This window comes from Aquila chrysaetos, chromosome 1 (genome assembly GCF_900496995.4).
Source record: "Aquila chrysaetos chrysaetos chromosome 1, bAquChr1.4, whole genome shotgun sequence".
Lineage (NCBI taxonomy): Eukaryota > Metazoa > Chordata > Aves > Accipitriformes > Accipitridae > Aquila > Aquila chrysaetos.
The window spans coordinates 74,870,803-74,896,744 of record NC_044004.1 but is presented as its reverse complement, the minus strand read 5'-3'; the positions used below and the strand labels follow the sequence as shown (position 1 = coordinate 74,896,744).

General features: G+C 38.9%; 1 long non-coding RNA gene across 1 annotated transcript; it reads left to right on the top strand.

Annotated features, from left to right (window-relative positions):
• The first annotated feature begins 558 nt into the window (after positions 1-558).
• LOC115346805 lies at positions 559-25,777 on the top strand. The gene is made up of 8 exons (XR_005933217.1): positions 559-638; positions 1,048-1,217; positions 4,166-4,536; positions 6,550-6,781; positions 13,899-13,982; positions 14,813-14,922; positions 17,269-17,471; positions 25,687-25,777. It is a non-coding gene; the product is annotated as an uncharacterized LOC115346805 (long non-coding RNA).
• The last annotated feature ends 165 nt before the right edge of the window (positions 25,778-25,942 follow it).

Sequence of the window (25,942 nt, the reverse complement as noted above, 5' to 3'; positions counted from 1 at the left end):
GGATATTATTTATCGTACTGCTGCAAGCACATCTTTGCATAAATTGGATGTGCTTTATCATTCCGTGTTACATTGTATTTACAAATGCTCTATTTTCTGCTCATCATTGACGACTTTATTCCATGGCAAACTCGTCTTCATTAGAAGGGCTTAAGCATTAGTGTTCATTTATCAGCAAGGGAATTTGGAGAAAAGCCCCACCATGTTTTCTATCTTGAGCAAATTCTTTTCCCCAACAAATACGCTTTCAAATCCTATAGTTGTTTTTCTCCATATGAAAATCCAATAAATAGGAAGAATGATTTTCTTCTTAGCACCCCTGCCCTGTAGGTATTTCTTTTAGCTGCTATTAAAGTTTGCAAGTGATTTCAGTTTTACTGTTTAAATAAAAGAGCCAATACAGTAAGGAGGTGCAGCATGCCTGGCATTTTCTCGAGTCTTAATGACTGTGTTCATGAGGTCAACCCTGTTAAGAGAAATAAGTTCCCAGACTAGCAATTTACTTGGTTAAAGGAAGAGTTGACTGGCTATCTACACTGTTTATTGTCTTTTTCCTAGTCATGAACGCTGCCCACGCATGATGTTTCAGCATTTGACCGAGTCCGGGGAATGCATTCACAGGTATGACTCACTTTCAGGTATGGAAAAACCTTTTCTCTTTATAGCTTTTTTCTTCATAGCTAAGAAAGTATTTTGTCATTGCTTTAGTGAAGTGTAATTACAGTAATTCATCTGCAGTCAAAAAATTTCAGGTTTGAAAATCTCATCTGTGGTTGCACAGGCATAAATGTTATGTTAAAACATAAAAGCTGATATTAGTGTAAATAAGGGCTCAACTTCCTGTGGAGTGCGAGGCATTGCCTACTTCCACTGCAATTAGCAGGCTGTGAAAGTGCTCATAAATTCACAGACTCAAGCCCCAGAATGCGTATGTCAAATCATAGCCCTCTCCTGCTCCTTTCTGCATGATAATGGAGGACCCAGCTGCAATTCTTTTTGCTTGAGAAAGAGTTTACAATGCCAGCACAATCCTCGTTCTTTACCCAGTACCACAAAGTCTGAGGAAAAGTAACAGGAGAATCAATGTGTCATCCGTTATGGTGAAGCATTGCTACTGTTTTCAGCTGTGTGACACCTCCTGCATGGAAGCAGCGAGAAGGAAATGGATCTCCCTCGCCTGATCATTCAAGCTTGATGTGCACACATGCATGTATGAGGTAAGGAGGTCTTGGTTTTAGACGTATATCATCAGAAGATAATAGAGTGCCCATCCAGCACACTATCCCTGAGCTTCTTCAGCAGAGATATCTTGTGACAAAATGGTAGAAAGCACGAGACTATTCCTTATGCTGTTGTTGCTGAGCACAAGCTCATCATTGCTGGCGCCCTCAGAGATGCCTGTATTACTAGACAGGGGGAAAAGAGAGTGAGGCACTGCACAGTCCAGAGGGTAAGTATTCACACAGTGTATAGGACACCTGGATTGCATACTCCGCATCACCTTAGGAAGAAGAGGAATCAAAGAAAGGTGTGCTGCTGTATGATTATATTCCACTTTTTTTTGTTATTTTTGGAGTAGAGCTCTCAGGGTCTTTTTGCCTTTTTGTTTATTATTTTCGCTTGAGTTCTTTGAGAATAAGAACCAGTGTCTGATGAATGCCTGCAGGACGCAGGCATCAGTCTGTAGCAAGGAGTTACGTGACATATCTACCTTTGAATAACGAGGCTTGAGCCGTAGTGTCTCCTCTGATATTTTCTACGTGCAAATGAGTCACCACTTGGTTTGCTGGTTTGTGAAGTTGCCTTTGGGGGTGCTAATTCAACATGTGCATTGCATATGGAACTATTTTAAAATTCTTCTTTACAGGCCTCTATAATCACCTTGACAGTCTTGCTCATGTATGTGTACAATTGGTTGTTAATATTGGCTTTTATTTGCAGCAGGTTTTTGGGTATCCACAAACATTTTGAAATCCTCTTTTTAAGGAGGACAAAACTCCAGAAACTAAACAAGCAAACATTTATAGGTCACCTCTAAAATAACAAGCCGAGTTGCAGAATGTGTATGTCATTTATACAGATTTATATATAGGTATAGACATTTATAATATATAGGACATATTTGCATATATAAAGCATATATATGTGTTTTGGTTTCCTCGATGTCACATAGGATGTCTACACATATGCTTCTTTTTATACGAAAGACATTTCTATTGGTGGGTGCTCAGTTGCTCCTGTTGCAGGGCTCTGATAAGGTTTTTCTGGAACATTTCCCCTTCTACCCCTTGCCGTTTCAATTAGTTTCCCATTCCATAGAAAAATATACCTTATCTGATATGAATATAGAACCTGTGTAGTTAAATTTTGGTTTCTACAAGCAATGATTGCTTGCTTGAATGTTCACAGAAAGAGAATCTAAAAGAGGCCCAAGCATAGCTGGAATGAATTAAGATTTAAATTTCAGCAGGCATTCATTGAAAGCTTTTTTTTTTTTTTAAAGGCATTCAGTTCTTCTAATGGTAAAGGATTCACCTAGCTCATGATTTGTAAAGGACTGTCTGGACTTTATTGCTAATTGTAAGTCACTGTGCAGGCTCACCAGCCGTACAAGGAAAAATAAAGTCCCTAACCATACATCTTCTCTTTGCATCCCCTTCCTCAGGGCTTGCTTTATTTCCAGAACCACAAACTCTAAACCAGAACAAATCAACTCAAACTGCTCAGTAATAATCACCCGAGGCCCTTCCAGCCTCAGCCAGCTGGGGGAAGACAGCACGCAACCTCATCTTATGAGATTTTCTTTTGTACCAACCTTCTCATTCCTTTCACATCACCATCAAAACCACCATTACCAGTCCAATAACCTTTTACGTGCCAAATTGGCTTTAGCCCACCACACACTGTTCTTTTGCAACAGCTGCGTATGCCAATTTACCACATTTTCACGCACGTAACTCACATTCCAGAAAAAAATGAGATCACTTTAAAAAGAATCAATACTTCAAAATAGGGCCTTTCATAACCTGAAACCTGAAACTGCAAGGGCTACTGTTGAAGGGAATGCAGGGAATTGCTGGGAAATAGCAAGACCTGGAGTAACTTGGAGTAATTTTTGCCTTGGTTAATCGACACATTACAACTTGTAGTGACTTTGAATTGCAGGAGTGTTTGGTTTTGTTTTTAAAGATAACTAGTATATCGTTACAATACCATCTGTGTTCATCTTGCCACACTAGAGGATGAAAATGAACTTAAGACTGCATGTTCTCTGGATACTATCAAAGAGGAGAAACTAATGGCAATAAATATACGTGTATATATATGTACTTATAGATGTGAAACTTTTGGAATATGCAGAATATTGAATGTGAAGTATAAGCCCTTATATTTGTGTGGACATGTGAGCCATTGATGTGCCTTTTGCAAACGGACGGGGAAACCTTTTTTTTCCTGAAGCTTTGCTTTCTTCCTGGGAAGGGGTAACCTGCTGCAGTATTTTGCAAACACTTGATGGATCATGTGAGTTGTTCTAGACAAGAGCTACGCTGTCCGTCAGTTAGATGGCAATATACAGCCCGCACAAATCAAATTCACTTGGAGTTTTATTTGCCTCTGTAGCAGCTGAACAAATATCACAGAGATTGAACTTGTGCTACCATAACTGGTAGTCTAATTTCTTCCAACAAACCAGTTTCATTGAGCCAGAAGGTCAGCGCGGAACAAGTTTATGACAGTGTGCTATGAGTATGTTGTAAATAAAAGCCAATGGCTTTCAAGATAGGTAGACTGCAGTGGAGGATTTTGTGATGCTCTATTGCCAGTACAGCATGTAAAACCTGACACCATTCTACTTAGCAGCAGCAGTTTAATTGTTACTATAAGAGGTAAAAAACTACAGACTAAAAAACTCCTCTTAAAAAAACCCTCTGAAAATGAAAATCTAAGGAAAGATTAATGTTAGATAGAAAATTTAAACCTGAAAAAAAAAAAAGATTAAGACAATGAATAAAGTTAAGCTGTACTTGAAAAATTATTAAGTCTTGCTAACTAGCCCAAAAGGGAACTACCATATGGCCCTTATTGCCATAAACCATCAACTTGTAAATTCAGGGCCCAGCTCTTTTGAAAACTCTCACTAACTAAATCAGGTCTTTCATCTCAGTCTGAAACCTAGAAGGTGGTTAGTCACCTTGCCTTCTCCCTCACCATCTTTGTCTTCATCTATGTGGCTGATTTTTAAGTCCTGTTGAGAAATGCTTTCTGCAGTGTTTAACAGCAGAGGAAATGGAGACAATGCAGCTCACCTGTGCCTCCCAAAATGAAGATGGAAGGAGAGAGCTCTGCAGCTGACACCACTTAATGCAGCCTTTGAGCTTCTCGATTGCTCTGCGCTGTCAGTAAGATGGGACCTGAGGACTGAGAAAAGAATAATAGTCTTCTGGCCCTGCCCCTTGCTCCACCTCTCCGTTCAGGGGAAGGAAAAGGACTGTATGCCATGGGATGTGTTTGGAGGAGGAGCAAGAAGATCAATTGGTATGTAACTACATTACGGTGCTAATCCTATTTGCAACATTTTCTATAACCGGGTCTCCTAGGCAGCGGGCTAGTTTTATAGGCATAATATCTTTTCATGGTATTACATATAATATAGTATATGAAATACAGCATATGCCTGGGATGGTGGCTTAGCAGGATCTGAGTCGCCAGTATGTTCGCTGTCACTAAATTTAACCTCTGTTGGAAATCTTGTCAAAGCAAAGCAATTGGAATTAAGTGTTTTGAAAATGAGAGTGTGATCACTTAAGAGTAGGTGGCCTATTGATTTAAACGGGAGCACAGTTAGGTACTGATGGCAGATAAAGGACATATTTTGACAAAGCAAGAAGAAAAGTAGATAAGGAAAATAAGAAAATGTAGTAAAATGAGCTGTAAAACAGACTTTCTCCTACTGTACTATTTTACTAATAGCATTGGCTCCACCAGCAAATTTCTACACGCTCCTCTTGGCAAATTTGTTGCATGTTGTGGATTCACGCTCAAAGCCATATAGGTTTCGAAACCGAGCAGGAGGTGAGTATGTGGTATATGCGAGCGTGGCCCTGCATTGTCCCTTTGCAGGGTCTCTGGCAGGTTTTGGAAGTCAACAGAGTCAGATACTGGACAAAGGGCTAGAAGTTTTTGCAAACTTCTGAACAAGGAGTGCTCGCATGTGTTTGTGTGTCAGAGACTGAATCTCTGGTGAACAGCTTGCTGCAGTTACAATTTTAATGAAAATTGAAAGCTTAAGTGCCACCATTTTCCATATCACTTTTCCCCTAAAATGATTTATTGACCACTTATACATGATACATTCTTCTGTCATGAATAACAGACTATATATTTATTTTCATGAATAATGGCTCCCATTTTAATTGATAGTTTCAGACAGAGGAGTAGATTTATTTCTACAATGAATAAAACTGCTCTCAATATACAGCCTGTATAAATTATTTTAGTATGTATTCCAGTTTTCCTTTTGTAACCCAGTATGCTCCTAATCTTAACAGAAATCAATCAAATAAGATCTAATACATCACTAACCAGCAGCTTCTATAAAGTATAGTACGACATTTTTCTATAATGTTTTTAAAATTTGTGTTAAATGGTGTTGCCAGAAGCTTTCACTGAACCAAGGAGCTTTTGACTTGGCTGATATATCTGTCTGTAAGATGTCTGTTTCATTCCCCGTTATCTTATTTGTCTTTTACTGACACCCTACCTGCATACATATGACATCTCAATTACTTTACTCAAACGCAACATCTCAATTACGCTACCCTTTTTTTTGGTAAAAATTTAAAACTCAACTATGTTAATAATCAAACATTGATTCCTGCAAAGCATGAGATTGTGTGGGCAGATGATGTATTTTGCATTCTTTCCTGAGTGTGACACCAAACACAGAGAGTCAAGCCTATGAAGGATTCTCTTAGCGAAGAAGGTGATCACAGTTCAGAACTGAAATCCCCATTACTTGCAAATGATCTCATTCTGATATTAATGTTCAAGTCAATACGTGCTGTGTGCTCACAAATATGTCTCAATTGTATGCTGCAGAACTACAGATCTGTTAAGGGAATAAACCTGCATACAGTCCTGTGTCTAGTATAAAAACCCAAAGCTTGCTGTGAATCATTTCAAAATAGAATTAAAATGGTACAGAGCATGCACTAGCTGGCTTCATTAAAAACAAGCAAACAAAACCCCAAACAAACAGAAATTCCTGAACAAATTGCATTGCAAAGCACTGACCCAAATATCTTCACAATGTATTCGCCTACCAGTAATTTTAGAGCGCTATTATTTATTCTTCAAAGTCAGGAATGATACAGTTCTCCCTTCCTCTTTAATAAGGATTTCCTTATTGTAGCCTGACTAGAGTTTTCTAAGGCATTACTTCAATCCCTATGTAAACATTTACATAAGGGATTTTACATCCATTCAGAAATCCCAGAATGATGCACCAGTATTGGAAAGTTTTGACTGTGGCATTTTAATGTTTTTCAGTATGCAAAGAGACTGGTGATGGGAACACTGTCAGATATAATGGCTAAAGGACAGACGAAAGAGTTTGTGAATGCACTGTAAATGAAATGATCCAAATGTGAGTTCCCAAGAATGAATTTCAAAATGTGACTACATTTTGGCAAGGACAGAGAGGTAGAATCCACATAAGAGAAAAATATATTTGGGTCATTGCCTGCTCTTGAGTAAGACACTTCACCGTCTACTACATCAGGTAATTAAATTCTAAATGGCAATAATATTTGGAGCCAGGTTATACTTTATATTTCTGTTCATAAAGCACTCTGAGGGTTTTTTATTTGAAAGACAGTGTTGTGGGGTAGAATATTAGTAATGTAATGTAACACAATGTTTTAATCACAAGAGGTATTGCTTACAGATCTGGCATTCATGCCAGATGTGCTGTATAATGCATGTACAGCAATTTAGCATTTACTGTACCTTATTTATGATGTTGTCTTTGCTTTTATATATATTTCCTTAGCTAAAGCTATGGTATTTGAAAGAAAATGGAAATACAAGACTGTGTAAGAATTTGAATAGCTTTTATCTATGTCTGCATTAACATGCAATTCCTTTCCTTACTCTAAAATAAATAAGCCATTTTCTTGAGAAAACAGAGACATGATTACTAGAAACTGTAGTTTTCTATTTTGTTATTTGAGCTATGAAATCAAGATATGTTTTAATAAAATACTGCAGTCAATTAAATTCAGCTGTTAAGCTAAAGCAGAGACTGATGAAAGTCGATCAAAACACACCACTCACTGCAGGGAGGCAAGTAAAGCAATAAAGAACTAGACCTAAAGGTACATAGTTCTTTTTGTTAGGTAGCAGCAAAGTAATTTGCATTATTCATTTCACCCTGGGGAAAAAAAAAAAAAAAAAAAAAAAAAAAAAACCACCAAACCCCCCAAAACCAACACATGAATAGATTGAAAGGACTAGATGGAATCTAGCTGGCAAACAAAGCAGAGGTAAAGTAAGGGAAGCAAAGAAAGCAAAATCAAATGTAACAATGCTACCTAGGTGAGTAAAAGAAATAAAAAGGGTTCTAGAAATATCTAGAGAGAATAGGAAGAGACCACTGAAAAGTAACAAAGGGACTGTATAAGTGAAGACTCCAAGATGGATGAAAAATGTTCAAAACTACTTTTTCTTCATTTTCAATATAAAGGAAAATGATGAAAGTGGAGAATATTATGTAGGAAGACAGAGAACTATTACAAGCAATGGGCCAGAATTGTGCTTAACTTGCACACAAGGGCCCTATTTTCTGCCTTCTTTCTCATGTTGAATAATGCTTATATTGCAAGTAGCCCCCTGGCTACTCATCAAAATGGAAAAAAAGGAAGTGCCAGATAGTATAAGGATGACACATGGAGTTACAAAGTGTAATGCAAGCACCCTGCTCTGACAGCATCCTACAGAATCTCTCACTAAAACATTCTTCTATGGCGGTATGAAAAACGTTACCTGAAATAAGTATCCATGCAAATTAAATTATGTTTTTCCTTAGTTCGTGTCCATTGTGTTTGAAATAGAAGACGGCTATTGCAGTGCATGATGTCTTTCACAGTGCATGCTAACACCCTAGCACCATGAAAAAACTTGGAGGGGATGCTTTAGGACATTAATAAGAGCCAAATGAGGTACAGTCCATGCATTCATTTAGATCCTACTCAGAATATATTTAAAATATATTTTTATTGAAGAGAGTAAATATATTGCAAAAGAGTATTTTATAACAATGCTGTGGATGCATACATTTTTCACTCCCATACTTTTGGTTCTGTACAATTGCCCCCCCATTTTCTTTTTCTAAATACTTGGTGAGGCCTCGTGTATTAATCGGAGATTATCTTGTTGGAACAAAAGTGATGTTGTAGAGGGAAAGCATAAGTGTATTACTTGGAGTTGAATGATGTACCTGGGGGAGATCCAGTTAGAATCTTTTACTAAAAAACTTCAATGGGAAATGCCATTACTGTCTGAATGACACACATAGTGGAGAATATACAATCTGCCTAAAATATAAACTGTTTTGACAGCATGGCAATACTCCGTTTTGGCATTTTTGGATCAATGAGATTTTTCATTTTAAAATGACTACTGAAAATGAAAATAATTCAAGTACGGGCAAAACGTGTACAAAACTTAAATTCCAAACAAAATGTTTCAGTTTTTTCTAAAGAGAACGTTTGATTGACCTGAAACGTTCTTTTTCTAATATAATTTCATGGAAGATTTGTACATTTTGGCTTTTCAATTAAGTTTGTAGTGGGAAAAGAAAATCCATGTACTCTCTCATGAAATAAAAAATTGAGTTAGTATAAAACTCTGCTGTTGCATTATTATGTGTCTAGGACCACTGAGCGGAGAAATTAATAAAAAGGACAATGAAGCTGACACTACTCAGCATTAACAAAAATGACACTGCTCAGTTAAAGAAAACAATACAAAAATCTGTACAATAAAAATTCCTTTGCCTTTATTTTTGTAGTCTCCTTGCTTCTTCGGTCAGTTGAGGAACTTTAGAACATTATGAGAAGAGATTTCTTTTTGCACAAGAAGGTTAGGAAAAAAACCCTACTACTACTCCTACAAGCGCGTGTGTGCACACAGATGGTTAGACAGATGTAGGTATAAAGTTCCTGTAAGTCTGCCAGAGTCCAATACTCTCTGAACGGGTTCATTTAGATATTCCACATGTGGAGTGTAATGTTTAATATCAGATTTATTTGTTTGAAGAGGTTTGACATCACATGGGATTTTTGATTTACCAGAATGATACAAAACATACTGAAATCACAATACAAATGTAAGTTACACTTGGCAAAATACGGCAACTGCAATGCACAGTTCAATCGCAATACCAAAGTGATCCCCATTACCGGTCTCTATAATATGCTCACTGTCACGATGCTGGGCATCCCCAGTCACCAGGAAGGAAGACGTGGTTTAAAGCAGCTCAAGCCCATTGCTCTCTTTGAAATTCTTAAGTTGTTCAGTTTTATACTCTGCGTGGGACTGAGCCACATACACACTGCCCCCATGCTGGTCTGGCTAACTTGGGGACACATTCACAATCTTGATGAACTCAGGGAGAAACATTTACACCACCAGTTGATCCGCTCAACCGCTGATAGCTGTTTACCTAAAACGAAGGCCACCCTCTGGTCCCCTTTGTGTTGAGATAAAGTCAGTTTTCTTTGCAACAGCTGTGGTCACTCACACCCTACATTATTCCTTCATCTTCAGGGGCACAATGCCCTTGTCCATCTCCTTGAGCCTTCTTCTATTTTACGGGTTTATTGGTCAGCCACAAAGTAAAAAATGCTTGGTCAAGATCTTTTGACCATATCTTGGACTCCAAGTCCAGATCTACAGTGACTTCCAAAGGTGAAGATAAAAGATAGTATCGAGTAGGATTTGCTTAGTCTTTGCTTTCTTTTGATTGTAGGAGCAGCTGTTTGTTTTGCCTTGATGATTTTCATCCTAAGAGGCCTATGGGCTAAAGATCTTTAATTCATGCTACACTAAGTCACCTACACTCTGCATGGAAGATGCGGGAGAAGGGTGGAGTAGTCAAAGAGTTTTAGCTATAGTCTTGCTTTTACTTTTTATTTATACTGATTTGCATGTATCCTTAAACTATTCAACTATTTAAAGCAAAATTTGTTTATAGTCTGCCATTTTATGCTGTAGGCTGAATGTAACCTTAGCTGAGAGTAAGAGGCATGCAAATGTATCTGCCACAGCTGAACAGATTCATGCACATATGAAGCATGGCAATTCGGCACAGTTATTCAATATTACATATGAGGAGGATCCTAGAGCAAGTAAGCATTTGGGAAGAAATTAATATCAAGCTGGAATAAATGGAATAAATCATTAATAGTGGTCTCTATAACCCATTTGTTTAAAAAGGGATGTTTAACAAATGGTTTCCTCCATAATATGTTTCAAAAAAGAGGTAGCATTGTGAATAACACTAACTGTTATTGACAGGTCATAAAACTGACTCAATTTCTGTGTTTCAAATAAGAGGATGCACTTTCTGCCCAAGGTTTGGGACTGATCCTGACCTGATTTCCTGAACAGATAAAGACTTCACGTACAGAGGCTATTATTAAAATGTGAAATTGATAAAAGTGAAACCTAAATAAAGCGTTTACTGATTTTGACATGTTTATGCATAAAAATTGTAAGAAAAGGTGCAAGTAGGTTAAATGGTTTGACATGCTTAAAAAAAAAAAAAAAAAAAAAAAGGCAAGAAAACCTAGTTGTATATCCTGCATATACAGGTCATAGAATTTCATCAAATGAGTCCTATAAGAGGACAACAGCTCTGCACAGGCTATGGGCTATCTATTGATTTAAGCTTTTATAAATTAAGAACGTGCATGCTCTTAAGAAAATAATTCCAAAGGTTTCTTGCCTCCTCTGGTAAAAACACCCAAGCTTTTTAATTTTAAACTTCCAGTCGTTAAATTTTGTTATACTATGGAGCCTGCTACTATTAAAAATTTTATCCCCATTTAGGTCCCTGCAGATCAGGAGCAATTCATCTGGTATCCTTCTCTGTGTTAACCAAAATAATCACTCAGTCTAAAATGGATGTTCCAGATCTTAGATAATACTCGTGACTTTTTTCTGAACTCTTTCCAGTATGTCAACACTCTTTCTAAGTGGAGGATAAAGACTTCAAATTTGAGCAATGTAATTGGTCTCCAAAGGTAACAGACTGAGGAATTAGTACTAGTCAATAAATGAGGAAATGTTTATTTTAGGAATGTCAGGCATGTGGCTTTCAGAGAGGAGGTTACAATTAGATACTGTCAGAGAAAAAAAAAAAAAGAAATCCAGTATAATCTGCATTCTGATGTCTCCACAGAGAGTTTGATACATAACCCATGGTACCAAATGGGACTCTTCCAACTGACTTGAACAGCTTTGGATCAGGCCTTAAGTGGATCAGGAGGTTTTATGTAAAGCTAGGGAAACAACCAAGGACTTTGCCAATCTCTGGCGAAACCAGAATTTTGCATGCTGTTTTTCACTGCTCGTGAAAGCTCTGAAGACAGGCAACAAGAATGATGAAAGGATTAAAAGATAAAAGATATGCAGGGAACCTGAAAGAGCTAGATGCATGCAGTTTAAAAAGAAGGGGGCTTAAGAGATGCACAACTACTCTGTAAATTCCTTCCAGGAACTAATATATCATCATACAGTTTCTCTGGGAATAACATCTCCTCAACTTATTAAAATACAAGATATACAGAAAGGAAATAATGTGATGTGTGCTCTAATGCACAACTACTGTCCTTTTTATGAGAAAATTCCTCCTCTTCCTTCTTGTAATCTATTTCTTAGTTGAGTCACTTTCCTGGTTTTTTTTCAACTCAGCTCAGAGCTTTGCAATCAAGTTTGGTAGGAGAGAAGCATTTGCAAGTTATAAGGATTAGTTTCTTTAAACTCTGGGTACCAGTATTCCTACAGTGTAGAAGGAAAAGAAGAATTAGTGTGAATTAGAGAATAGCAAAGCATCTTTACTTTTCCTTGTCTCTGGCCATGATAAAGAGTAGAGCTGAAATCTTGGTCCCAATGAAGAGTATGACAGAATTCCCATTGAATTCAGTAGTGTCTATTATTGAATTTTTCATTAACATTTATCATTTTCCCCCCTTAGCAGTTCAACAATGGCAAAATAGTCTGTGTAATTCATTGCACATACAAAATATGCATATAGAGCTCTTGGCAGAACAAGCTCTTGCATAACATAAAAGCCACATAATTCATTTATATAATGCAGTAAGGAATGGGCAGCATATGTGCATATATACATACTCACATATGCCCCTTGTGGGTATCCAAAGCTACAGGATGTTCTGGGGAGGAAAGAGCCTAAAGCCAGAAATTTAACATCTCATGTGTTGATGTGTTATTACTTATTTCCATGACATATGTATATATGCTCAAAAGTTCAGTATTTCTATTCATCATAAAATATGCCTTCTTATTTCCTCTATTTATTTTTCTTGATCTTCGCATTAAGAGAGTAGGTTGTGTAAATAACTAAGTTACATCAATCCCTTATAAAAATTATCCTCAGCTATTCATCTCAGGTACTAGGCCTATGTATGTCTACCTGTGCATACCTAAATATATAGAGATATAAAATATATATCCATCTTGAAGACTTACAAATATTTGACAATTGAGATGTTCTCTGACTTTTTTTTAATCCTCTGTGTGAAGTCACAAGGAAAGAGCCTCTGGATTACAGCTTTGCTAAGTTTTAGAGCCAATACCTGGGGCTTCGATCTATTTGCAAAAATATTGTACATGCCCATTTTAGGGGGGGAGGATAATTAGCGGTAGCTCCTTGGGAACCCAGTGGATACCACTTTCAAAACAATATTCTGCTGTGTTTTTCCCTACTTTATTTTCTCTCAGGTGGATATGCAATGGTGTATACACTCAAATATCCTGCTAACCTTCCCTAGCCTTTTGTCTGTTACATCTCCATAAGTATAAAAATATCCACCTAATTGCAAAGTCTAATATATTTATTTTGGCTTTACTTCTCATGACAGCAGTCATTGAATTCTTGATGATGACAGCCAAATCTCCATTGATAATATAGTTATGCTTCATAACAAAAATAAAAATGATAGCAACTCTACGTACAATAAAAAAAATAAGTTCCTTCTTTATATTTTACTACATTCATGATTTCTAGCCAAACTGGTGTTTTAACATTCATTAATTAAAAGTCAGTCATCTGTAGGAAAGACGTTTTACATACTTTAGAACAATACCTGAAAATAGGCAAGTCAGATATTTGTTACTAAACTTAACCTTGACGTGAGTTCCTAAGCAGTCATTAGTGCCTTTTATAAGTATTGTGAGTCATTCTGAGTATTCCTTAAACTTTCCAAGGTGCAATTTTTTAGTTAGTTTCTGTTTGCAAAAATTTTCCTTAGGAGAAGTGACATTGGTCCAGTAGGAGCAGCTATAGCTTTTGTGCTCGCCCAAATTGTTCGATGACTTTGGAACAAGATGCTGGATTCATCATAAATTTTCTCTCTTGCAAAGAAACAGCAGCCCACACGTGTTTTTCTTAGAAATAAGCAGTGGCACGTACCCTTAATATCTGACTGTGGGAGTGTTTCAGAGCTTCCACTATTCAGGAAAGCCAGACTTCATCAAGGAGAGCACCACTGAGCAGTGCATCAGAGTCAGCAGAGGTAGGCTGTAAGAACGATGAGGCTTTGATGGTAGGTGGAGAAGGGGACTGCTTCTGATACCCCCATTAACTCTTTTAGCATTGACTTGGAGATCTTTACATCATGGTGTGCAAGGAAAAGTAGCTACTGTTGTCTCCCTTGATCTTGCCTACTGTGCCTGAGGTATGTGGTTTTTAGAAGGTGTCCCCAGCGTCATGGCATGATTGCACTTGGGCGTGGTTTGGGCAAGGTTTGGAGGTTTTGCCTTTTTCCATGTTTTCTCAACATCTCTCAGTTGAGCATATGCATCTCAGGCCTACTCACAGTCTGTACAGTAATACCCAGTACTGCAGAGAAAGATGAAACCACCTGTACTTGGCAGAGGGTTATGGAAGATAACTGAGTGAAAGGAAGGATGGTCGTATTCATTATGCGTACAAGCATTCAACCTTGAATGAAACTGCCTACAGCATGAGCTGATTCACATTTTAGGCTGTGTTTCTTAGCACTGCTTTAATTCTTCCTCCCAATGAACATCTCCCAGCAGCCCTAAACAAAGCAAAAGATATTGCTGCAAGATCAGCTGACGTGGAGAAACGCATCTTTATTTTATGTTATTATCAGGAGCAAAAGTTATTTCTGGCCCCTTGCTGTTCTCCTTTTTCATCATCTTCACATCTCTCCTGCAAGAAATCAAAGCCCGTTGTCTTAATGCTCCGTGGTGCTGAGCAGAGTTACATTAGAAGCATTTTACAGATGAGAACAAGGTAGCTATTTTTAAGGTAAAGTGCTTCTGCCTCCACAGAAGTAGCATCAGATTTATATAATTATAAGTACTCCCAGCAGTAATTCACTCAGCAAATATTTAGTTCAGTTTTCATTGAATATCCTCTCATTCATCGATCTTAACTTTTCAACTGTTCTTGACAGTAATTTCCTGTTCTGGCATCAAGTCTTCCTCCTTTCATTTTAACATGGTTTGAGTACAGTATTGTTTTGCTGGTTTTGAACAGGTGAGCTGGAAAATCGGTGAAGATGTCTTCAGCTTCTATAGGGGTTTCTACTATTTTTGTGGAATGGAGGAAAGCTGAGGAGGAGACTGACTGAGTGGCTTTACATCAAGGTAAAATAAAATTCACCACAAATATTTTAGAACTGTATCTGGCAGAAGTGTTTTGTATACATTTTTAAAGGATGTAAACATCAACTGAATTTCTGTGTCCAAAACAGAATGCAGCTAAATATATAGATTTTTGTTGGTACATGCTATTTCTTTGGCTTAAGAGCCTGAAGGTGAGATACAATCCCTCTAAATAAGATATATTTTGCAGGATTGTCCATAGTAAACATCTCAAATTGTACTTGAAGAAGGCTGCTATCTTGTAACTAATGATTTTGCTTAGTCTGAAAATAGGTAAGTGATATCATTGATGAAGCTTTAAAATAAGCTGGATACTTTAAACACATCCATATAATTCCTTTTTAAACAGATATAGGACTTTATTTAAGTCATGTATGCTGTAGAGGATCTTTTGTGACCTCCCTTTCCTGGGTTAAACTTCACTAAAGGAGCACCTTTTTTGCATAACAGTGGCTTGAGTGAAATAGCTTGAGTGTGTTGTAAGGAGCTTATAGCAAAAACCCAAGCCCTGGGGACTGAGGAATGGAAATCAAGGAAGCAATAGAGATAAAGGTCAAATAGCACTATCTCAGAGTTAATTTGCCAGTGCCTTGCACAAGAAGTGACCATGTACAATGGCCTGCTAAACTTCTGCGTTGCTTTCACTTCAGAAGCATAAATGGTTGTGTAAGTACAAGGCAGTCATGCTGTTTTTTCCGGTATCCACCACTTTCCTCTAGTAACTCCTTGCTACCTCTCAGCCCACATATGACCTGGAGAAGGAGCTGGACCTTCCTCTCAAGCTTGCCTGGTGCAAGTCTGCAGTAAACCCTGTGATTATTCCCCATCTGGCCCCTTGCAGGCATACCTCAGGGTATTCACCTGGGCCTGTGCTACAAATTTTTTGCACTCAAGAATATATAACAATAAGCATTACATCACACAAGAATATAAACCACTAAGCATTACATCAAGCAGTTGTACAAAGCGAAGCAAAAGCTAAAACAATTCAGATAGCAGACACCCGATCATTAGATAATTTCCACAACAGAGAAATGAAATAAAACAAAGCTGTAGGCAGTCAAAGAGAAGTCCAGGCAAAGCCTGACAAATCCTGAGGCTGGTGCTGTTAGCTTCACACAGAGCTGGTGGCCACACCATATTAACTGGCTGCAGGCTGTGCCGACACTGGCTTGGCGTGGCAGCTCTTCACAACCCAACTCACCTAAGTGCCCAGTTGACAGCGCCTCACAGCCTTTAAGCAGGGTACCAGTGTTGGAGAAGACCTCGCACTGACCTTTAATTTAATCTTAAAATAAAGTTGCTGATAGATTGCTGGTCTTTGCCACGTATTCGTACACTTCTGTTTAGAATGTGTTTAAGGCTGTATTTCACGGGCACTGATCTTCAAGCATGAAGTACACTGTATAAAAATCTGAGCTGATATCCATGTAGAAAATTTATACACAGTGAGTATTAGTCAGCCGCTTTCCATCTACCTAAAGGCATGAATGCCAAGAATGCTTCAGACTACAGGATTTATTGATCCTAATGTAGCTGCCATATTCAATCAAGAAAGTCTGAAAGGAGTAAATAGGCATCTGCAGATTGATTCCCCTTTAAGGTTTTCCCAGTAGCATACACTGGTAAACATTACATAATAATTACTTCCCAAATAAACAGCTGATTAAGACTGACATTATTCACTCATGATGAATATTAGTGAACTCTTCAAGTAACATCACTGAAGCTAATGCAGACACTATGCAATATGATAAAATTGTGAAGAATAGAGCTGTATGTGTATTTGCTTAAGTAACTCATCTATTGAAAGATAAACACTTATTTTGGAAAATAAAATGCCTAGATAAGCATTAGACTCTTGAAATGCACTAACCAAAGTGAAACACACCAGACTGCTGTTTAAGATCTCCTCCTTCTAACAGGAAATTTAGTAGCAACAGGTGACGGTGGCATTTGAAGTTCTTGCTAATAATCATTATATCCTGCCCTGAAACATATCTTTATAGCTACTTAGAACTGTAAGTCTCTGTTAAAAGTACTTCTAAAGTGAGCTCCAGTATGATACTGTCTTAAATCTAACAAAGTTTTCTGTGACGTCTCCACCCCCCAAAAAACAAGAAGCGCACAAAGGCTAATTTGTATTACAGTGCCTGATACGTAACTTATAAGCTTGCCAACAGCCATCAGTAGAATTCACTTATGATAACCAGGAAATTATTTGAGAAGGTATATACTATACCACATTTTATTATTTATTGATTGCTAGCAGCACTTTTAAACAAATAAGACAGCTTACATTGTAATTGTTTACATTTCTCTTCACAGAAAAAGTCTGCAGATGTTGTAACTTTTCAGCTTGCCAGAGGATGAACCAAATCTGGCAGTCGAGGCAATGCAATGACCGTGTCTCTACAAATTCCTTCTATCAACAGCATCTTGTGGGTTACCATCCTTACTCCCTGTCTTTCCAATCTTACTGCTTCACAGTTCGAGCAGCAGTGGCTGTTAACAGCTTGACCCGTCTGAAGGTATGTGTGTGCTTCAGCAGAAAATGATATGCCAGAGAATATATCACTTGTTGCACTTCTTTCATAGTTTAATGAACAGGTCTCACACAGTAAATGACAATGCCATTTTTGCATAGATTCTGCAAGGGAGTTTGCATAGATCTGTTCTGGATAAATGGAAAACTCTCTCTCTGGACTAATTAAAAGCAGGGCTGAATATTTTTCTCTCCGGTGAAAAAGAAAAAAAAAGGTGGCATTGTGAAAAAGAAGGGAGATATCACAAAGAAAAAGATATACAGGATATTTTACTGAACATGTTAAATTAAATATTGATTACCCATAATGTGCCACGGTAGCTTCACAAGAAAGGAAATTCAGTTGTATGTATGAAACTCCATGTCAGCACAAAAATTCCTCTAATATGATAGTGATCTTCAACTGATTGTAGTGCTCTGCTGAAGTGATAGTGTTACTTAAAACCTGAACAGACAAAACTCTTGAGATAACTTCAGAAGGAATTTCATTGTCTCTTTTTATGATTCTCTGGTACCTCTGAAATGTTATTATTACATTTTACTGGAAAGCAAAATTCACGTCAAAATGTTAATTTTATTGTAAATTCAAGACAGTTAGAATTGGGAATTGCTGTCTGCATAATCTTATGATCACACCATCACATGTCTTTGCTTTGCGGGGAATACCTGCTTGATTCAACTAGTCATATCAGTCCAAGGCTCAGAAGCTGTGTTAGTCCAAGTGAGTCAAGTTTCAAATGGAGGGACAGTGGAACTGGTTACTTGGAAGGAGGAATATGCACATCGACGGAGTGCACTGGAGAGGTACAGAAGAGGCCGTCACAGTTCAGACTACAGGACAGTTTCCCAGCAGGGAGCCCCACGTCTGGGCCATGCTCCATACTAAGGAGATGACATTGAGATGTGAAATTGCAGGATTTGGCTTTATGAAAGCAGAGACAGATACCCAAAACTGCAGTACTGCGGTGCATTCAGAAGATCCAGCTGTAGTTTCCGTTGCCTTAACGCTGATGACATAAGAGGTAGATGGTGGAAGATGCTGTTGCTTCACCTCTGATGCTAGTATGAAACTACCACTGAAGTGAATTGTAGTTATATGCCTATGGACAGCACAAATTAGAGGAGAGAAAGAGATTTTAAACAGATTATATTTCCTTAAAAGCTGAGTGTAACTCTGTGTGCTGAAGTTAAGTTGGTTCTGCAGCCAAAGTGTACTCCTTGAGCTAACAGCCCAGTGAGGACTCCTTGAAGAAAAAGCCGTGGAAGGTTTCTTAACTGCAGAATCCTAATCATTGTCCTAGTAGTTAATGGTATTCCCGGTCACTGCAAATCCCACCGAGCTCTCCCTGACCTTACCAAGGGCTTTATTTACATAAAGCCAACATGCAGGACTGAACGCGCGTTCCACTGGAAGCTGCCTGCTGGCAAGGTCCCTGCGGTCCTGTCGCAGGTGTCGAGGAAGACACAGGCATTCAACAGCATAATTCAACAACAGGGGTCTGTTGACTCAATGTTACGTCTACTTGCCTGAATTAAGAGATCCTACGAAGGGCCCTGCGCTAGAAAACACTCCCAGTCCCAGCAGCTCCTAAGTGAAACAGCTGCCCCCGTGCCTTGCCTGCGCTGGTGTAACCCAGCGGGGTGGCCCATTTTGCCTGCCCACCAGCAACACCACCTTGGGCAAGAAATAATTAAATAGGTGACGTTCCTGGATCAAATGAACATTAAAGCCCTTTCACAGAATACTCAGTAATGAGACCTAAACCGCACCACGTGGCCCCTGCCAAGCCCCTGCCCCAGCTGCAAGCTCATGCTGCCAGGCGAATAGTTTAGGTGAACAACACACGTGGTTTCGAATGAGCTCCGTTGCAGAAAGAGCCAAGCAAGGAGATGGCTCCTTGGGCAGTGCTGCTCTGCAAAAACTCAGCTGCATCATCATAGGTGCTGGTGACAGCTGGAGCAAAATCTGCTCCGTGCAAAGGCAGTAGTTAACATTTTCAGCATATTCCAGCCTCTGCAGCTCTTGTTCGCAAACGTAGCAAGGCGCAAGTTCTGTGCAAGGTTGAGAATGCTTCCTAGCAAGTGCACGCATAGCCTAGGGCCTCTCAGCTTGCGTGTATTACACTGGGTACCCGTTTTATTCTGTTAAAAATTAATGCTCAGGTGAAACTAATAATTTTACAGCTGGTAATAGAAATATGGACAGAAATACTATAAATATTATTTTCACATGGCATGTAATTTTTGCTTTGCTTACGATTTCTTTCCCTTCAGTACTTTTCCATAAAACTATCATAATAATAGTAATAATAAATAAAATAAAGAAGAAATAGTAAAATAAAATAATTTAAAAACAAATAAACCAAACCAACCCAAAACCTTTCTAGTGACAGAAATACTCTCAGACGTGTCAAAATATGCAAAATTTATTTGCTTCATAGAATGGGATGTTACTAGATGAGTGCTTCAATAGCTGACCTACAGTGCATCTTGACTAAATAGCTGTTTGAAGATATGAGAGCTAGATGGAAGCAGTTGTCCTCAAGATGGTCTAAATGCCTCATACTGTGTTCATTAAGGACATCACTCAGAGTACTGTGTTAGGATTCATGGGGTCCTCTGCTCAATTTGATCATCTTTAGAAGCTCACAAGATCACAGGCCAGATTCATCAAAGCAAGGGATAAAAGAGATTTTCCTTTGTACATCTCGGATGTGGAGCTATTTTAAATTAAACAATATTTTAATAAATTTAGTTTTCATTTCATTAATAGTTTTGCATTTTATAGTGGCTGGGTTGGATGATTGCTGAAGCAAGTATGATATGAAAAGCTATGTACTTGTTTATATATAATTTTCAATTTTATACTGAAAGTTTTGTGCAGTTATCTGGTAGAAAATGCTGTTAATTTGTGACTGTCTTAAAATAATAATAATAGGGTGCCCTGGTTTAACCCCAGCTGGCAACTAAGCACCACGCAGCCGCTTGCTCCCTCCCCCCTCGTCGGGGTGGGGGAGAGAATCAGAAGAGTAAAAGTGAGAAAACTCGTGGGTTAAGATAAAGACAGCTTAATAAGTAAAGCAAAAGCTGCGCACACAAGCAAAGCAAAACAAGGAATTATTCACTGCTTCCCATCGGCAGGCAGGTGTTCAGCCGTCTCCAGGAAAGCAGGGCTCCATCATGTGTAACCGTTACTTGGGAAGACAAACGCCATCACTCCGAAGGTGTCCCCCCTTCCTTCTTCTTCCATAGCATTTACATCATGTTTGGGTCCCACACTATCCAAGTGGAGCCTTGTCTATGCGCCACAGTCTCTCCAGGGGTATAACTGCTGCAGCATAGACTTACCCATAGCCACGGTCACTTTGAGGTGCATCTGTTCCAGCGTGGCCTTATCCATGGGCCACAATGCCTTCAGAGACATGCCTGCTCCAGCGTGGCCCTACCCACAGCCATAGTCCCTTCAGAAGTAAAGCTGCTCCAACATGGCGTTACCCATGGCTGCAGTCCCTTAGGGGTGTACCTGCTCTGTCGTGGGCTTCTCCACAGCCACACGCTTTGAGGTGCTCCAGCATGACCTCATGAACAGCCGCTGATGCCTCGAGGTGTACCTGCTGCAGCGTGGACTGACCCACAGCCACGGATGCTTCAAGGTGTACCTTCTCCAGCGTGGACTTCTCCTTGGGCCACAATCCCTTCAGAGGTATACCTGCTGCGCCACAGACATAACCACGGCCGCAGACGCTTCGAGATGTACCTGCTCTGGCAAGGACTCATCCACGGCCACAGACGCTTCGGGGTGTCCCGCTCCCACGTGGACTCATCCGCAGGTCACGGTCCCTTTGACTTGAGTTCACACCAGGGTTCCAGCCTGTCCAGTACAGCAGCACAGAAACAGCAGCGATGCCCTGGCCGTCTGCCAGCCCATGCACACGGCCGTTGCTGTTAGCAAAATGTTCCTGGGCACAGCAGGGTAAGATGATAAGCAGGACAGCAGGACAGCAAGCAGCGAAAGCAAAAAGCAGCCACTAACGAGCACTGGACTCCAACATACGGTGAGGCAAGCAAGTCCCATGGCAAGCACAGGAGCCTGCCGATTAATAGCTAAACAGCAATAACAGCAATAAATTCCATCTAGCACATTCCAATCAAATCTGTCGTTATCTCAAACCCTTCGAGCCCGACGTTGGGCGCCAAACCAGCACATAGAGCCTTTTAATACCAAGGTTTTTTCCATACATGATGTAATTTGAATAAGATAATAGACTGCTGTTTGGACTTTTAAATTAGTAAAAAGACAAGATTACTCTAATTAGAGCTGGGTTTAGGATCCCGTCATCTCAGTTTATGAGGGCCTAGGATTGCTTAGACCGAGGGAACTAAAAATGTGAAGGAAAATCATGACTGTCAAAGTTTTAATGGGGATACAGTACAAATAATGAGATTTGGAGTTAGAGCATACTTGAAAATGTCAGGACCCAATAAAACCTGGGAGTGTCTGCACTGAAGAACAATCACTTCTTTTTTGGAACACATTATCTGGATGACATCTAGAGTTTATTATAAAAGATGATTTACTCGCACGAGGGACAGCTTTTCTGTGAAAGTAAATTATAGCAGTTGAAATTTTTTTATTTAGCATTGATAGGCTGTTTTTATATATTGCTACAACAGTTTCCTTTGGGATTTGTTCAGGTGTGTCCTTCTGCCATTTTCTCCAGAGACTGATTTGCCAGCTAAGCTATTTTTCACTGTACGTATTCTTCCTTGGACTACAGCAGGTTTTGGGATCCCCTAACAACAGTACATTATTAGAAATATTGCCTTGGAGAAGACAGTTTGTGAAGGAGATTGGGGGCATAACTACTGATATATGCTTCATATTTAGGCAACATGCTCATTTTTCCCAATATGAATAGAAATTCCAAACAGTGAAAATTCTACACAGAAAGATGTCTTATCCTCCCCCTCCAAAAATAATGTTTCATTGAAAACTTACGAGAAAAAAGATAATTTTATGAAAATTTTTTTGGCAACCCTACAAGTAACATCTGGACTGATTCTTCTAAACTTGAGATGGAGGATCAAGTTAGAGCATTCCTGTTACAGGCACAGAATATTAAAAAAATAAAGAATAATAAGGAAGTAATTTAAAATTTCCTTCAAACTGCTTCATACCACTGTATAATTAGACATATATTTACTAATCACTGACTATTGCCAAGTTTACTGGTGTTTAAATTACTGTCCGATATGTCAGTAATGTTGATGCCACATTAAAATCCCCTCTGAATGCTCAATTAACAGACATCTAATCTGGAAACTTTTCAAGAAAGTGCAATAAGTATCGAGAAGCAGCAATTAATTGTAAATGCTTTCAGACAAATTGTTACCATTGAAGATATTTGTTTATCAGTTGACATGACCTTTGAGACGAATGCTCACCCATGGCCATCGCTACTTCTGAACACATGTAAATTATTCTATTACAACTACCAGTTAAGTACATTTGTGCACAGGGATGTCTCTAAGAATAAATGTCTTTTAGCATTTTAAAGAGAAAATGGCAGGTTTCCTGTCTATCAGAGGAAAACATTCCTGATTGTTTATCTAATTCAGATAGAGCATTATTGTGGAAGAAAGACGAGAGAGCAAGATACAACTTTGCTTAAGATATCTCAGTACTATCTCTGTCCACTTCTTTCCAGAAGCAAGGCTTAATCCACAGTGAGAGCCTGGCGTGTAAATGGTGTTAGCACCTTCATTCAGTGTTTACATGCTCATAAGAATATACGAAAGGCCAAACTGGGATAATCCAAAGAGCCATCTACTCTGGTAGCCTTTCTGACAGAGATCACAGGTGGGTGCCTATGGAAGAGTATGTGAAACAATATATTTAAGTATCCAGGAACAAGCCATGAGGGGAAAAAAAAAGAAAAAAAAAGACAAGAAAGAAAACACACAATAAATGTCATCATCTCCTTTGTCTTTTGATAAACTAAAAGCAAGTGGAGGTTTTTATTCTCTGGCAAACACGATGGATATGGTAAAGATGCTTTTTTCAACCTGCTCAGACAACTGATGGTCTGAAGTCAAAACTTTGTGGGGATGCTACTTTAAAACTTAGAAAGAGTGAAGTCATTACAAATACCAAATTTATAATAGAAGTCTTTATAATATTATGTCTTTAATAGAAGGCCTCTTTCACCAGTCAAGCTATTTTCCTCAGAGTCTTTAGCTGACAGTATTGGTACCAAGTCTAGAAACAATACATAATATCATAAAACCTGGGTTTTAGTACCCCCAAATCATTGATTCTGGCATATCCTGGGCATTTTCTTGCTTTTGTGTCTCTGGATTGTACCTTGAACATTAGTATAACCAAAAGGTTTTTTGCTTAATATGTCTATACAAGGCACACAGTTCACTACACTCTTAAAGTTCATCAGTTTACTGCCAAATAAACTTTATTTTAATATTCAGCTTACCACACTTAGTGTCTTGCTTTGGAATTAAGCACTGTTTTTATGGCTGCAACCTTTTAAAGGGGTAAATGTGCACTCCTATTCCCTTCCTCACAATTTCTGTCATTTTTTTTTTCTTGCATTAAGCAGAATTGCCTTCTATAAAGAGTTTTGCTAGCATAACTTCCTTAGTGTCTGCAGTACTGCATAGCATGATAAGGCCTCATTTACATAGATGAAGTAAATTTCCCTTCTTTATTTGCTTTTGAAGCCAGTGGGAGCTATGTCCATATACCTGATGACTTTAGTTATTAGACATTAAAGCAAAGAGTTGTGGGAAAAGCAACAAACACACTATGAAATTATGATGCTTCTCAGAGAATTCACAGCAGCCATTTTCAGCAATTGAGAGATATTGGAGGGATTATTCTTCAGGGATCAGGGACAATTTACAGCTGGAGAATAAGGGGAATAGGTGAAAACTATTCTGTTCATCTCAGCCTCTGCGTAGCCAGGAATTCCCATGTTTTCTTTGAACACTTATGTAGTTCATCCATACTCTTTTGCTGTTCACTCCATGCCAAAGCTCAGCAGAAGGAGGCAGTTTAATGGCAGTACTAACCAGCAAGACCTCGGAGAAAATATTTGCTGCCTATGAGCTGATGACAATGCTGCGCACAAAGGTATCAGGGAGTTTTGGTAAATTTTTTTACCAAATATGTTTTGTGTTTACCAAATACCTTTTACAACTTCCTGAGATCCATGGAGGTATCACAGTGAGGGTAGAGGACAAAAGAATAGGGATCCTTTATCTGGAAAGCTTAATTAAAAGCCCTATTGTGTTACTCCTAGAACGAAAGCTTGGAGCTAACACAGGGACCACAAATACTAGACAAGAGTCACAGCAACTAAGTCACCTACGGTGTCAAATGAATCTCAGTCTGTTTTTCTGTCAAGTCTGGAGGAAACACCAAGAGATGAAAAGGAGTAGAGGAAGCGCATCCTCGGCTTTCGGATTCAGAAAAGGATATGCAGGGCTGAATTTAAAAGGAGTGCAGTGGTGTTACACCCGTGTGGTGGGGTCTGGGCGGGCTGTGTCTCAGTCACTATCAGCCTGCTGGCTGCAGCACTGGTTTCTCTAGAACCCATTAGGTCTTCACATCTTCTTCCTCTTCAGCTTAAACTGAATTTTAAGTCATAGGGGATGTGAATTTGTGCTCTAATTGTGCATGAATTGTCTCTTTCTTAGATGTGGAATACAGTAGCTGTCTTCTCCATGTGCTGCACTAAGCTTGATCAATGGTCAAAGCATTGGGTCAAAGCAAAACAAAATGCGATATTCTTCTGAGAAAAGCAGTGTGTGAGTTCCAGTTTCTCACTACAGCTGAAGTGTAATTCGGTTTTCTGTTACACTCATACAGCACCATCAATTTAGATAGGGCATCACGGACACCATCTAATGTTTCAACCAAGTTTTGAGTAAGTTCCTCCATTTCCAACTCGCTCTGAGCTATGCTGCATCTCTAGTCTCTCTCATAAAGATTTTAATACAAAATGCTGATACAAGGAACGTCTTTGGAAGAGACTAATCAGGCATGAAAAGGTGTACAGCAACAGTTATAGATGCATCCTTCTGTAGCTACTGCTATTACACTAATTTTAAGAGATGTTGAGTGTCTTCGAAGATCCCATCATTAGAAAGGCTAGATCTTAATTTGTGTTTTGCTGTTTTCCCAGTAAACTATGAAGGAAGCCTGCAAGTCGTTAGTATAAGAGAGACTGCTAGCTGTTCCTCCAGGAAAGAAAGATCTTGTACCTTGAATGAAAGGCAGAAAAGAATAAAAGGTAAAAGACGGGTCAAAACATTTGAAGACAGGACAGAAGGGGAACCACCCCCAGCACAGCACCTCAGAACTACAAGTAGAGACCATCTGGGATACAGGGAACTCTACAAAGAGAGACAACAGAGAGGCAAATGGCAAGGAGTATTTTC